This window comes from Haemaphysalis longicornis, unplaced genomic scaffold (genome assembly GCF_048455015.1).
Source record: "Haemaphysalis longicornis isolate Haplotype H1 unplaced genomic scaffold, Haemaphysalis longicornis Haplotype H1 scaffold_9, whole genome shotgun sequence".
NCBI lineage: Eukaryota > Metazoa > Arthropoda > Arachnida > Ixodida > Ixodidae > Haemaphysalis > Haemaphysalis longicornis.
In genome coordinates this window covers 168,852,591-168,866,190 of record NW_027526460.1, presented here as the reverse complement: position 1 = coordinate 168,866,190, position 13,600 = coordinate 168,852,591, and the positions used below count along the sequence as shown (strand labels likewise).

The following is a 13,600-nucleotide window of genomic DNA, read 5'->3' as shown; positions in this document are numbered from 1 at the left end:
GCACCACCTCCTCTTCGCGATCGTGTGTTCACGGGTCTTTTTCTTTTTTGCTTGCAAGCACCAATGGTGCTAGCACCCACATTTATTTGCGAGTTGGACTATGAAGCCTCCACTGATGACTTACGTTTGTCCACACACACTGACCAAAACAAGCTACAAGGGGCTTTGGTATCCAGTATTCTTACGCTGGAGCATGCTTCAAGGCATGTGATCACAAAAGCACTTAAGTTTACAGCAAATACAGGTTCTCAAATTGACTGAAAAACTGAAACATAACATTAGGCCTTATAAATATTTAACTAGTATGTGTGCTAGTTCTGCATCAATTGTTAAAAAAAACCCGCAACACATGCTAATGAACTGATCATGAAAAAGTGACGTAGTGAATAGTAAATCTGTCTGCTGAAAACAATTTTTTAATAAAACTACAGATTTGAATATAGATTACATGTTGCAATGTATGGGCATATGAAACAGCACAAACCAAGTCCCAAAGCTCGAAAATTCTTTATTAAATGCTTTATAACCTCAAATATACATACAACATTTTACGTGCCCATCACGGTTTAGGCCAGGAACATCTTGGCTCAAAACTTTCCACAATTTCTCAGTCAGCACCTGCAACACCAAAAGAAACAAATAAACGCTTCCTTTCCTTTTACAACCACACCGCAAACGTCAAGTGAATCTAAATTCACAATTGATGGTGTATTTTGTCCCATATATGGCTACATTATTATGTACACAAAAGTTAGTTTAGCCTGCTTTTGAACTAAGGTACTATAACTGCTTATTCTGACTTTTTCTTCTACGTGACACCAGAGATCCTTTGCTGATGCAGTCTTGTGTCTAAAACCTGCTTTAGTCCCTTCACACCAAACGGTATTTTTGACTTTTTTGAGAATTTGTACAAGGCCAAATAATGGCTTACACTAGTAGGAATAAAGTTCTGAGCTAGACTGTTTTGATCTCGTTAACAAACTGCACTGCCTTTCCCAATAGTTAAGCAGGTGCTTACAGTGTATCTGACAGAACAGCTGTCACGCAATGGCCATATAGGACAACTGGGTCGGTTTATCAGTCAGGAATTATATGAGGGGGCACTAGGCTGAGCCCAACTCAACGCACCACTGCTGCAAAAACAAAGTGGAAAAAGATTCTATTTGGGGGGTTGTAGTTGCCGAGGCCACTCTTGGGCTATGAAGCGCGACACAGTGCTAGGTTCGATTCACGTTAATCCTGACATTTGGCTATCTTACCTAGCACTGTAATCTCCACACACGGGCGTTTTCGATTTTTTTCTTTTTGCACTCACTAAAAAAAGGAAAAGAAAAAAGTCCTTGGGCTCAGCTGCACAATGCTTTAGGAACTGCGGCTGCTGCTCAGGCACAAGTTCGAGTCATTACTTGACTAGGCACAAATCCTCAAGAGTTGAAAACTGATTTCAGCGCAAAGCGGCAAAACAGCACTTTATTAAAAACAAGAGAAGTGGGAAAGACCTTATAACAACACTCGCTAAAGAACGACCTCTTTGAATAAACACAGTGTCACTTTGTAAATCGTCAATGCCTGGATAGCATATTCTTCATGCACAAGTATACTTAGTTGCTCCTTTACGACAACGATGGCCAGAAGAAGTCAGGCTGCTGCCTTGCACGCCTTGTACTTGCTGCTTCGCCTTAACATTACCATAAGTTAGGAGCCAAGTATCTGAAATACCCATCTGTTTGATGCTTTGAACGTGCCGTGTAGGTGTTGTCGTGCAGTAATCCTCATTGGACGACGAGAACGAATGCAAATTAAATGACTCACGAGCGAAAAATGACGTTACCAAAGTTGATCAGTTCGCTACTCTGGCACCGCTTTACCATTGAGCCAATGCTGTGGACTTGTTTATAAACAACCTGTAATTTTTCTGCGCCACGTAACATCATTGATAGTGGTTGCGGACCGAAGTAGCGTAGAAAACCGGGCTAGTTAGTGTAGATTAATCTTCGCAGCGCACAAATAACGGGACAAAAAGGAGGATAACACTGGACAACCACTGAACCAAAACCGAATTTTAATTGAAGAGACAAATATAAAGCCATCGAAGGTATAAAACAAACATAAAAATATGACACATGAACCCACTATAAGCAACTGTACAGACAAACGCTCTCGAGTACTGCTCTCTTCAAGATACGGCAATTCTGCATTTAAAAGTGCTAAAGACGAGTGCTAACACACGGGTCGGAAATTTTTCGAATTTTATGTGCTTCCACTATACTTCCCTCACCTTTTGTTCATCGTGCGAGAACTGTACCGTTGTATCATGAAGGAAAAGCGTACAACCACAATCTTTGCAATGGGTGGGAAGAGGGCCAGAAGGCACTCAGTGAACTGGCCAACATCAAAGCGACCACAATTGAAAGGAATGCAATAAACCACGTTTAATCTATAAGGAACAACCTGTTTCTCATGTTTCACACCACAGCTGTTTGCTCGGCCGTTATTACTAATATTCTTTTCGATGGCGGGACAGCTGCAGTTTAACTTAATTTTGGCTGAAAACACCACGTTGATGTTATATCTGCACCCCACTTCTTTCAAGCGGTGAGATACATCGTGCAGGTACAAGATTACAACTATCTTTTCCTTCACAACATCACAAGCAGGAGAAAGTTTTCTTCACCAAATCCAACAACTGAAAACAGGCCGACCCAATGACTCCGTCACCGTAGGCAGCATTTTTGGGTCCAACTAACTGTTCACCAAAGCTAGACTCAATTAGGTGAAAACAAGACTGAAAACAAAACAAGATGGCTGACCTGAGGCAGTTGACAACATTCCCATATTTTGCAATCCTAGAACGTGCTGATGAAGAGTTCAGTAAAGGCTTCTTCGATCGCGGGCTATAGAGCCAACATACATGATTCTGCTCGAATTTTAACAACAGGTCCAAAAACTGGATTGTTCTTTCGTTTAGCGCCTTGGACATAAAGGTCAGCCTAAATGCATGACGTTTGAATGCTTTTAAAATGTCTACCATTTTTCTTGTAGGGTCATAGTTTCCACAAAGTACTAGGTAATCGTCAACATACATGAAAATTTTAATTGCCAAACCCTCCAAGTCACGTTCTAATACATGGTCAACATGAGCCAAGAAAATGTCACTAACAAGGTGAGGAACTTTAGAACGTCTACAGATTCCAGATCTCTGCACAAAGACACTGTCACACCATCCTACAATAGTTGATGCTAAGTAGAAACGCAGAAGCTCCAAAAAGGATTCCACGGAAATCCCGCAACTTTGCATAAACTTAACCTCACCGTTGTAGACGGTGATATGTTCTTTCACAGAGACCAAAACTTGTTCATGCGGAAGGGAGTAGAAAAGGTTTTCAGCGTCAATGCTGAAAGCAGGGCACCAGCCTGGATTACTGTGCGCACAGTAACCTGATTTGCGCGCTGTGAAGATGAAGAGGCTTGCGCAGCGTGCCCTATCCTGGTCCTCTTGCATTGCAACATCTGCTACCTCAAACACGGAGCTGCACAGTGGACACCAGGTCAGCACAGAAATTTTGGCACTCGATGGAGCCCTCTGGCCGACCATGCCACTTATGGTCGTCTCCCATCCCTGCGACCGCAGCACCTTCTGCGGCACTGACGTTGATGACTGGACAAGCACCTACGAGAGTGCGAGCGCTCATAACAGATGGGATGCAACCTTGGTGCTGGCCAACGTAATATTTTACATCAAGGGCCCAGCCAGACTATTGTTGGTTTGAGACACACGAAGCAGACCTGACAAGCTGGGAAACCTGCAAATTGACATTACGTGAGCTGTTCGCAAAGCTTGTTGGCCACCAACTAGCCGCGAAGGAACTTTCTTCCCATGCCAAAACCTCGATGGAGTCATCCGTCGCCTATATTCAGGATGGTGTTGCTCTGTGTCACAAGATAGATGCCGACACGTCAGAAACTGGCAAAGTAGGCCATGTGCAGAAAGGAATTGCTGATGGTGCTTTCAACCTGCTTGTTTATAAGGACTGCACCACCACAGGCGGCATCATTACAGAGTGCAGACCGTTTAAACATCTTGAAAAGGGCCTCGCAGCCTCTGGAAAATGTTTCTTTGGTTATCAATGTAACTAGTTGATGCATTTCTTTTTGTCATTCCCCCCACTATAATGCCAACAGGCGCTGTGGGTACCAAATAAAGTAAGAAAGAAACAAGTGAAAGCTCACTGTATTGCCCCACAGTTCACTCGACTGTCTAACACAGGTCCCACATCCTATTACGAGCATACCACTTCACGGGAATGTGCCCTTCTTTGTTCGACGACTTAATGAAAATAGTACGCCGTGAGCTGGAGGCTACGGCTACGGCTGCCCTACTAGCCCCAACCCGTGAATGAACGTCACCTTCCATCTGCCTAATCCATGCGATATACAGCAAGAGCTCGCAAGCCACACCATTCCACGCATTTGCTCTGTAGCTCACCCGAAAAACGCTTTCACTGTTCCTCGTGTCTTAACTGGTCCCCACCAATATGCCCCACGCCATTTTCATACACAAAATTCCCAAGAGTGGAGTACTCCTGAAAACAAGCCAATACGCTCCCACTGCTGTCACGGTGGGCATGTGGCCCGCTACAGCTTTCGACATTGCCACGCTAAGCCTTCGCCTCACCACAAGACTAATCAATGCAGTTCAAGGAGGTAATACTGCATCTGTGACCTGGACGACAGATCTTCTATTAACCAAGGAGTCTAAGCCCAATTTACTAGACGTTACTGTTGATGGTGTTGCAGCCCAGGCTCTCACTGACACAAATGCTCACATCTCTGTAATCAGCTTAACCTTCCGCTGGCATCTCCGCAAAGTTCTGACGCCACCCATGCAAACATTTGTTCAAGATGCCAATGAGATCACACCTTCAATTGCCGGAATGCGTACCGCCTGAATATAGATTGCCGACCACGATAGTGTCGCTCTCTTCACCGTCCTTGAAAAATGCCCCCATGACATTATCCTCGGCGTCGATTTTTTCTCTAACCGCTCTCCTTGACTGTTCTGCGGGACTTCTCTCTTTTGAATTTCTTTCTGCCAAAAATGCTCAAAAGCACCGTTCTCGTTCCACAGATTATGTCCATTTGCTGTCAAATCCTGTAACATACATGCCACTGTGATCAAGCCCACCCGTTTCTCACAGTTATTTCTCACCAGATTGTACGACAAGCCGAGCGGAAGCTACTACAAGCACGTATCCTTGAGTGCCGCCAGAAGCTACGAGCTTTGGAGAAGCAAACCTTCTTTGTACGCCGGCAACTTGAGTATCTTATTCATGAGGACTTCCCAGGTGAGCAGCTGCACGCAAACTTCACCGCTAAAATGGGAGAAGGCCGTCATAGAACATCGCAAGAGAGGAAACTGCAAGCACTCCGGCCGGACGTGCCACAATGCACCCAAGAGGTCATGAACCTATCTCCGTACACACCGAACGAAGAGGAGGCTAAGGTTTTGTCCCGAGGTGTGAATTTTAACACGGAAGCACCGCCGGAGCCAGGAAAGGTGATTTGTGCGGTCGAACGCGCGGTCGGCCAACTTCCCTCTCAAGTACGGCAAGAAGCGCGCACCCGTGCTATTGGTGTGCTCTCTGGTTTGCGAAGACATTGTGCAAGACTGCATTTATCGGTAGCGGAGAGGCAAGCCATCAGAAGCCTGCGGAATAACAGCAGTATCGCAATCCTTCCTGCTGACAAAGGCATGCCACGGTCTTGCCAAATAGCAGTGACCACTACAAGAAGATGTTGGCCCTTCTCGAAGACCAGCAGACATACGCTCCTCTAGCCCGTGACCCAACTAGCAGGTTACAGTCCAAGCTTCAAGAACTGCTAACCAGGCTTTTCAAGCTAGTCCCTCCGCACCACAAGGGCCTCTACTACAGGTTACTGTGCACGAACGGTTCAGCCCCGGCAATCTACGGTCTGCCTAAAATCCACAAGCCTGGCGTTCCTCTTCGGCCTATCGTCGACTTCTCGAGGTCACCGCTCTACCGACTATCAGGCTACCTTAGCCGGTAAGACGCCGGTAAGACGCCCTCTAGCCGGTAAGACGTCCACGCACGTCGGAAACTCGTCCTCTTTTGTTTCGAAGCTGAAGGACGTAACTCTAACTGAAGACGACGTCATGGTTTCGTTCGACGTCAAGTCTCTTTTCAATAGTGTCCCAGTGGATCTGGCAGTAGCCACGTACAAAGAAGCACTAAACGCGGACATTAGTTTTCCCAATCGCACTCCCTTTGACGTCCCCGAGCTCTGCGAGTTGCTTATGTTTTGTCTGGGCAACACCTATTTTTCTTACGGGGGAAGCCTCTATCAGCAGACCCCTGGCACGGCAATGGGTGCATCAATATCAGTTACTACGGCCAATCTAGTTATGGAGGCTTTAGAGGGGAAGGTAGTGGCAACCTTCACACCAGCATCGAGGTTTTTTTGCCGCTATGTCGACGACTGTTTTTGTATTTTAAAAAAGCAAGATGTCCCATGTCGTCTGGACAGCCTCAACGCCCAGAATGTGCATATACAGTTCACCGCGGAGTTCGAGCAAGGCAACATGCTTCCCTTTTTTGTATGTTCTTGTTCGCCGCGATGCGGGCTCTCTCCTTCTCAGTGTACAGGAAGCCCACACACATGGGTCGTTACCTCAGTTTTGAATCTTGCCACCCTCTCGGCCACAAGACATCCGTTGTGTCGTCCTTGATAAAGCGCACCGTATGCATCTGCTCAGATGACAGTGCACTGAAACGTGAATTAGGAACGATCCGCCGCGAACTAATCGCCAATGGCTATCCTAAGCGACTTATTTGCCGAACCACGAATAAGGTACTACAGCCAAGAATGGCCAACAACAGGACATTACGAGCACGCGCAGCCATCCCCTACGTCCCAGGAATAAGAGAAGCATTGTCGCATGTCTTTTCAAAATACGACATGCGCATTGCCCATGTACCGACCAGCGAGCTCCGCGACGACTGAAAGAGCACCAACGTGATGTAAGAAATCATAATCACATGACGAATGCCATTGCGGAGCACGCGCACAAACATTCCCACAAGATTGACTGGGAGAACACCGCAATTTTAGCTAAGGAAAACAACACATCATCTCGGCGTCCGCTAGAGTCACTTTTTATCCAATCAACGCCAGCCGCAATGAACCGGACGGATGGGACTTTGCCTCCCGTCTACGCATGCTCTCTACGTCATGTGCTGCCAAATATAACTGACGACGACGGCTTGTCTTACGTAGTGAACAAGGAACCCGTATGTGGTTCCGAAACGTCAATATATTTTTATTCTTGGTCAGTGTTCACTTTTCTTTTGCAAGTTATTATATGGCGTTCCCTATTACAGACGCGCTGCGTCTGTGAAACGTCACTCTGCCACACATCATCATTACTGTGGTAGAGAACCAAACCTGCCTTCCATTTCAGTTTTTCAACTTCACTTTTACAGCTCAAGTCCTTCCCAAGGGGATTTCACTTGCAATGCTGTGCCCTTTCTGGCATGAATGCTAGCACCCCTGCAAAGTTACCTCCTGCAGTGCAGGCGTCCCATCAAGCACCATCAATCAAGGCAGTGGCTGCTTCAGACCTCCCACCGGATCATACCGCCGATCTCCCTCGTCTTCTGGATTCCTGCAAAGACATCTTGGACTTAGACAACCATCCACCAACCCAAACTTCTGCAGTCACCCATCATATCAACACCAACATGCTTCACTAGTGTACAGGTGGCCCTATTGCGTATCACTTGCTGAACGACTCGTCATCCACAAGGTAAAAAAAATGCTCAGTAAGGATACAGTCAAACCATCTTCCAGTCTGTGGGTGTCTCCAGTCGTGTTGGTCAGAGAAAAAGATGGGACGTAGTGCTTCTAGATGGATTATGCAAACTTAACTATTATGAAGGAAGGCCTTATACAGTGGGATCTCATTGATACAATTCTGCATAATACGTTTTTCTTTTCATTCCAAGCCAAAATTCCTTAAAAATAATGCATTTTCGTGCATTTGATACGATCACATTTTTGCTAAAAATTGGATGGCACGACCACGAAAGTGAACGTTGACCATTTTTAGAAACCTTACATTTATTCTTCGGTATACTAGCTCAAACCCATGTCAACAACCCATGACCTGCATGGCAGCGCCGGTTCTGCGACAAAAACACTGCTGCCGGGCGTGGGCGCTCTGTTCAATGAGGATGATATGTGAGGCGAGGCACTGTGCCATCTAGTGAAACATATCATAATCACAGAGTTTCTCAGTTTGATCATAATCGAGGAAGAAGGTTCCAATGCTCTTGGCAGGCGGCGACTTCCCTCCCCAACTTCTCGCCATGCTCTGTGCTTCCCGCTCCGTTCTTTGTTCTCTTTCTGCGCTGTTCCTGTGTTCGGTGGTGTTGCTTATGAGGCTATTTTTGTTCTTGTTCTATTTGACTAGTCTTGTTCTCCTTAGGCTGCCTTGTTGCTGTGCGGGGTGTGCTGCCAGGCTTGTGGCAATGGCGAATTGGAAGAAAACCCGAAGAGGAAATGCGTGGATTTGGCACACAAGCTCGGTTTGCCAGTGTCAACGCTCAACACTATTGCCGGTCAGCAAGAGGAACTTCAAAAGAATCTGCAAGTTTTCGGCCCTGATGCGAAACAAGCACAGGTGCGAAGCATGACCAAATGGAAGACATCCTGCTCACATGGTGGGAGGAAGTTAGAGCGGCAGGATGAACGCCGATAGGTCAGTACTACGCGAAAAAGTTGACAACACTGCGCTCTCCTTGGGCATTGAGGACTCCAAAGCGTCTGGTGGCTGGCTTCACCAATTCAAGGCACAACGTGAAGTGTCCTATAGTACAGCATCCGCCCAAGTGAAAAATACCAGCAGCTTTTTTTTTTATTTTTACATTTCAGGAGAATTTTCTCCCAGACTTCGAAAAGAAAGTGCAGCACAAATTTACCAGCTACTCCACTGTTGCTCAATAAAATTGAGTTGCTGACGGAGAATGCAGATTTTTCTCCTTTTTTTAACAAACTCTTTGGATAATACGATTTCCACATAATGCTTTTTATTTCCCGGTTCCCCTGAAAAACGTATCAACGAGATTTCACTGTACATGATACATAGACAAGACGTGGCTGGCAACTTGTGAAGGGAGGTAAATTCGTGCAACCAAAGCCTGATTAGTCATGCTAATTCCTCCTATATTTCAATATGGTCTAACACCAGCTACCCCACTTCGGCAGAGCCAGTGGGGAACATTTCAACACTACTGTCACTGCGTACTGCAGAACGAACATCCATCCTGCATTTAAAAACCCTGCATACGAAGCTGCATCGCGCAAAGTTGTTCTATGGCCACTGAATGTCCTCGCTGAATGTCAAGGAAGCGTCCTCACCGACGCGCTTTGGCGTCGTCTATCAGCGAATTCGTATGTATACAAGCGTTTACAGCAAGAACGGTAAATATATTACTACGCCCTTCAAGCACATATTGGCAAAATGCGATTACTTCGCCGCGTTCGCAGGATTGAGCCGCACAGTAGAGAACACAGTCGTAGCATACTAGCAGGAATTAACGCATCGTATGGCTTCTTCCACGTTTCGTCACCCCGTGACTACAGTTTACCTCAACACCAATTTATAACGCACGCCCATAAAGAGCTTACACTCTAAAAAGCGCTACAACCTTTCTGGTAACCTTAAGTGAATGTAAAAGCGTAGCCACCGCGCACATCACGTCGTAGCTAGCGCCGACTTCAATGCGAACGCAGTCGTCGACGCGGCTACGTGAACGTACCGCTGACAGCCTCAAGGAAGGTGTATTTGGGGGTTCTAGAACAACGTATTTAAATTTAGCCTATGTTTGCGAATACCAAATGATTCCTTGAGTGATTTAGTTACATTGTCATTCAGAATGTTCCTAGCCAGTTATGTCCAGCATACGGAGAGCGCACGGCGTTTGCAGTACACGGACCGGTATATAATTACCCGTCCCTCTTGACACCAGCCCTTAAAAAATATCTTACCTTTCGTTTATGACGCACAAAGATGCAGAGGAGAAAGCAGCAGGTTTCGTTATCTACAAGAAATCGATGCTGGCTTGCGCTTTGAAACTCGTTCACAACAGGCAAGTGGCGTCGGCTTGCGTGGCTTGACCAGTGTTGCTTTTGCCTTGTGCAAACTTAATTCGACTAAAAACACTGCCACACGACTGGCTAAATACAGCCGCTCGTGATCTGTTATTTGCGGAGGTAACAGAGTATAAAAGTTGTGTAACAGAGGATTTTAGTTGATTTAATTTTGCGCAAGCCAAAGCAACACTGGTCAAGCCACGTCAAGCCGAAGCCACTTTGCTGTTGTGTACGAGTTTCAAAGTACAGAGCCTAGAATTCTAGGCACTATATTCAAAGCGCAAGCCAGCATCGATTTCTTGTAGATAACGAAACCTGCTGCTTTCTCCCCTGCATCTTGTTGCGTCATAAACGAAAGGTAAGATATTTTTTAAGGGCTGGTGTCAAGAGGGACGGGTAATTATATACCGGTCCGTGTACTGCAAACGCCGTGCGCTCTCCGTATGTTGGACATAACTGGCTAGGCACATTCTGAATGACAATGTAACTAAAGCACTCAAGGAATCATTTGTTATTTGCAAACATAGGCTAAATTTAAATACGTTGTTCTAGTACCCCCAAATACACTTTCCTTGAGGCTGTCAGCGGTACGTTCACGTAGCCGCGTCGACGACTGCGTTCGCATTGAAGTCGGCGCTAGCTACGACGTGATGTGCGCGGTGGCTACGCTTTTACATTCACTTAAGGTTACCAGAAAGGTTGTAGCGCTTTTTAGAGTGTAAGCTCTTTATGGGCGTGCGTTATAAATTGGTGTTGAGGTAAACTGTAGTCACGGGGTGACGAAACGTGGAAGAAGCCATACGATGCGTTAATTCCTGCTAGTATGCTACGACTGTGTTCTCTACTGTGCGGCTCAATCCTGCGAACGCGGCGAAGTAATCGCATTTTGCCAATATGTGCTTGAAGGGCGTAGTAATATATTTACCGTTCTTGCTGTAAACGCTTGTATACATACGAATTCGCTGATAGACGACGCCAAAGCGCGTCGGTGAGGACGCTTCCTTGACATTCAGCGAGGACATTCAGTGGCCATAGAACAACTTTGCGCGATGCAGCTTCGTATGCAGGGTTTTTAAATGCAGGATGGATGTTCGTTCTGCAGTACGCAGTGACAGTAGTGTTGAAATGTTCCCCACTGGCTCTGCCGAAGTGGGGTAGCTGGTGTTAGACCATATTGAAATATAGGAGGAATTAGCATGACTAATCAGGCTTTGGTTGCACGAATTTACCTCCCTTCACAAGTTGCCAGCCACGTCTTGTCTATGTATCATGTACAGTGAAATCTCGTTGATACGTTTTTCAGGGGAACCGGGAAATAAAAAGCATTATGTGCAAATCGTATTATCCAAAGAGTTTGTTAAAAAAAGGAGAAAAATCTGCATTCTCCGTCAGCAACTCAATTTTATTGAGCAACAGTGGAGTAGCTGGTAAATTTGTGCTGCACTTTCTTTTCGAAGTCTGGGAGAAAATTCTCCGGAAATGTAAAAATAAAAAAAAAGCTGCTGGTATTTTTCACTTAGGCGGATGCTGTTTTGTAGGACACTTCACGTTGTGCCTTGAATTGGTGAAGCCAGCCACCAGACGCTTTGGAGTCCTCAATGCCCAAGGAGAGCGCAGTGTTGTCAACTTTTTCGCGTAGTACTGACCTATCGGCGTTCATCCTGCCGCTCTAACTTCCTCCCACCATGTGAGCAGGATGTCTTCCATTTGGTCATGCTTCGCACCTTGTGCTTGTTTCGCATCAGGGCCGAAAACTTGCAGATTCTTTTGAAGTTCCTCTTGCTGACCGGCAATAGTGTTGAGCGTTGACACTGGCAAACCGAGCTTGTGTGCCAAATCCACGCATTTCCTTTTCGGGTTTTCTTCCAATTCGCCATTGCCACAAGCCTGGCAGCACACCCCGCACAGCAACAAGGCAGCCTAAGCAGAACAAGACTAGGCAAATAGAACAAGAACAAAAATAACCTCATAAGCAACACCACCGAACACAGGAACAGCGCAGAAAGAGAACAAAGAACGGAGCGGGAAGCACAGAGCATGGCGAGAAGTTGGGGAGGGAAGTCGCCGCCTGCCAAGAGCATTGGAACCTTCTTCCTCGATTATTATCAAACTGAGAAACTCTGTGATTATGATATGTTTCACTAGATGGCACAGTGCCTCGCCTCACATATCATCCTCATTGAACAGAGCGCCCACGCCCGGCAGCAGTGTTTTTGTCGCAGAACCGGCGCTGCCATGAAGGTCATGGGTTGTTGACATGGGGTTTGAGCTAGTATACCGAAGAATAAATGTAAGGTTTCTACAAATGGTCAAGGTTCACTTTCGTGGTCGTGCCATCCAATTTTTAGCAAAAATGTGATCGTATCAAATGCACGAAAATGCATTATTTCTAAGGGATTTTTGCTTGGAATGAAAAGAAAAACGTATTATGCAGAATTGTATCAATGAGATCCCACTGTATAAGGCCTTCCTTCATAATAGTTAAGTTTGCATAATCCATCTAGAAGCACTACGTCCCATCTTTTTCTCTGACCAACACGACTGGAGACACCCACAGACTGGAAGATGGTTTGACTGTATCCTTACTGAGCATTTTTTTTTACCTTTTGGATGACGAGTCGTTCAGAGGGTGATACGCAATAGGGCCACCTGTACACTAGTGAAGCATGTTGGTGTTGATATGATGGGTGACTGCAGAAGTTTGGGTTGGTGGATGGTTGTCTGAGTCCAAGATGTCTTTGCAGGAATCCAGAAGACGAGGGAGATCGGCGGTATGATCCGGTGGGAGGTCTGAAGCAGCCACTGCCTTGATTGATGGTGCTTGATGGGACGCCTGCACTGCAGGAGGTAACTCTGCAGGGGTGCTAGCATTCATGCCAGAAAGGGCACAGCATTGCAAGTGAAATCCCCTTGGGAAGGACTTGAGGTGTGAAACTGAAGTTGAAAAACTGAAAGGGAAGGCAGGTTTGGTTCTCTACCACAGTAATGATGATGTGTGGCTGAGTGACGTTTCACAGACGCAGCGCGTCCGTAATAGGGAACGCCATATAATAACTTGCAAAAGAAAAGTGAACACTGACCAAGAATAAAAATATATTGACGTTTCGGAACCACATACGGGTTCCTTGTTCACTACGTAAGACAAGCCGTCGTCGTCAGTTATATTTGGCAGCACATGACGTAGAGAGCATGCGTAGACGGGAGGCAAAGTCCCATCCGTCCGGTTCATTGCGGCTGGCGTTGATTGGATAAAAAGTGACTCTAGCGGACGCCGAGATGATGTGTTGTTTTCCTTAGCTAAAATTGCGGTGTTCTCCCAGTCAATCTTGTGGGAATGTTTGTGCGCGTGCTCCGCAATGGCATTCGTCATGTGATTATGATTTCTTACATCACGTTGGTGCTCTTTCAGTCGTCGCGGAGCTCGCTG

The 13,600-nt window shown here is 46.1% G+C and overlaps 1 long non-coding RNA gene across 1 annotated transcript; it reads right to left on the bottom strand.

The window, feature by feature from the left end:
- Nucleotides 1-470: 470 nt before the first annotated feature.
- LOC144153931 (uncharacterized) lies at nt 471-10,160 on the bottom strand. Its single transcript, XR_013319413.1, has 3 exons — nt 10,069-10,160; nt 7,582-7,684; nt 471-618 (listed from the first exon to the last, which is right to left on the bottom strand). It is a non-coding gene; the product is annotated as an uncharacterized LOC144153931 (long non-coding RNA).
- Nucleotides 10,161-13,600: the final 3,440 nt, after the last annotated feature.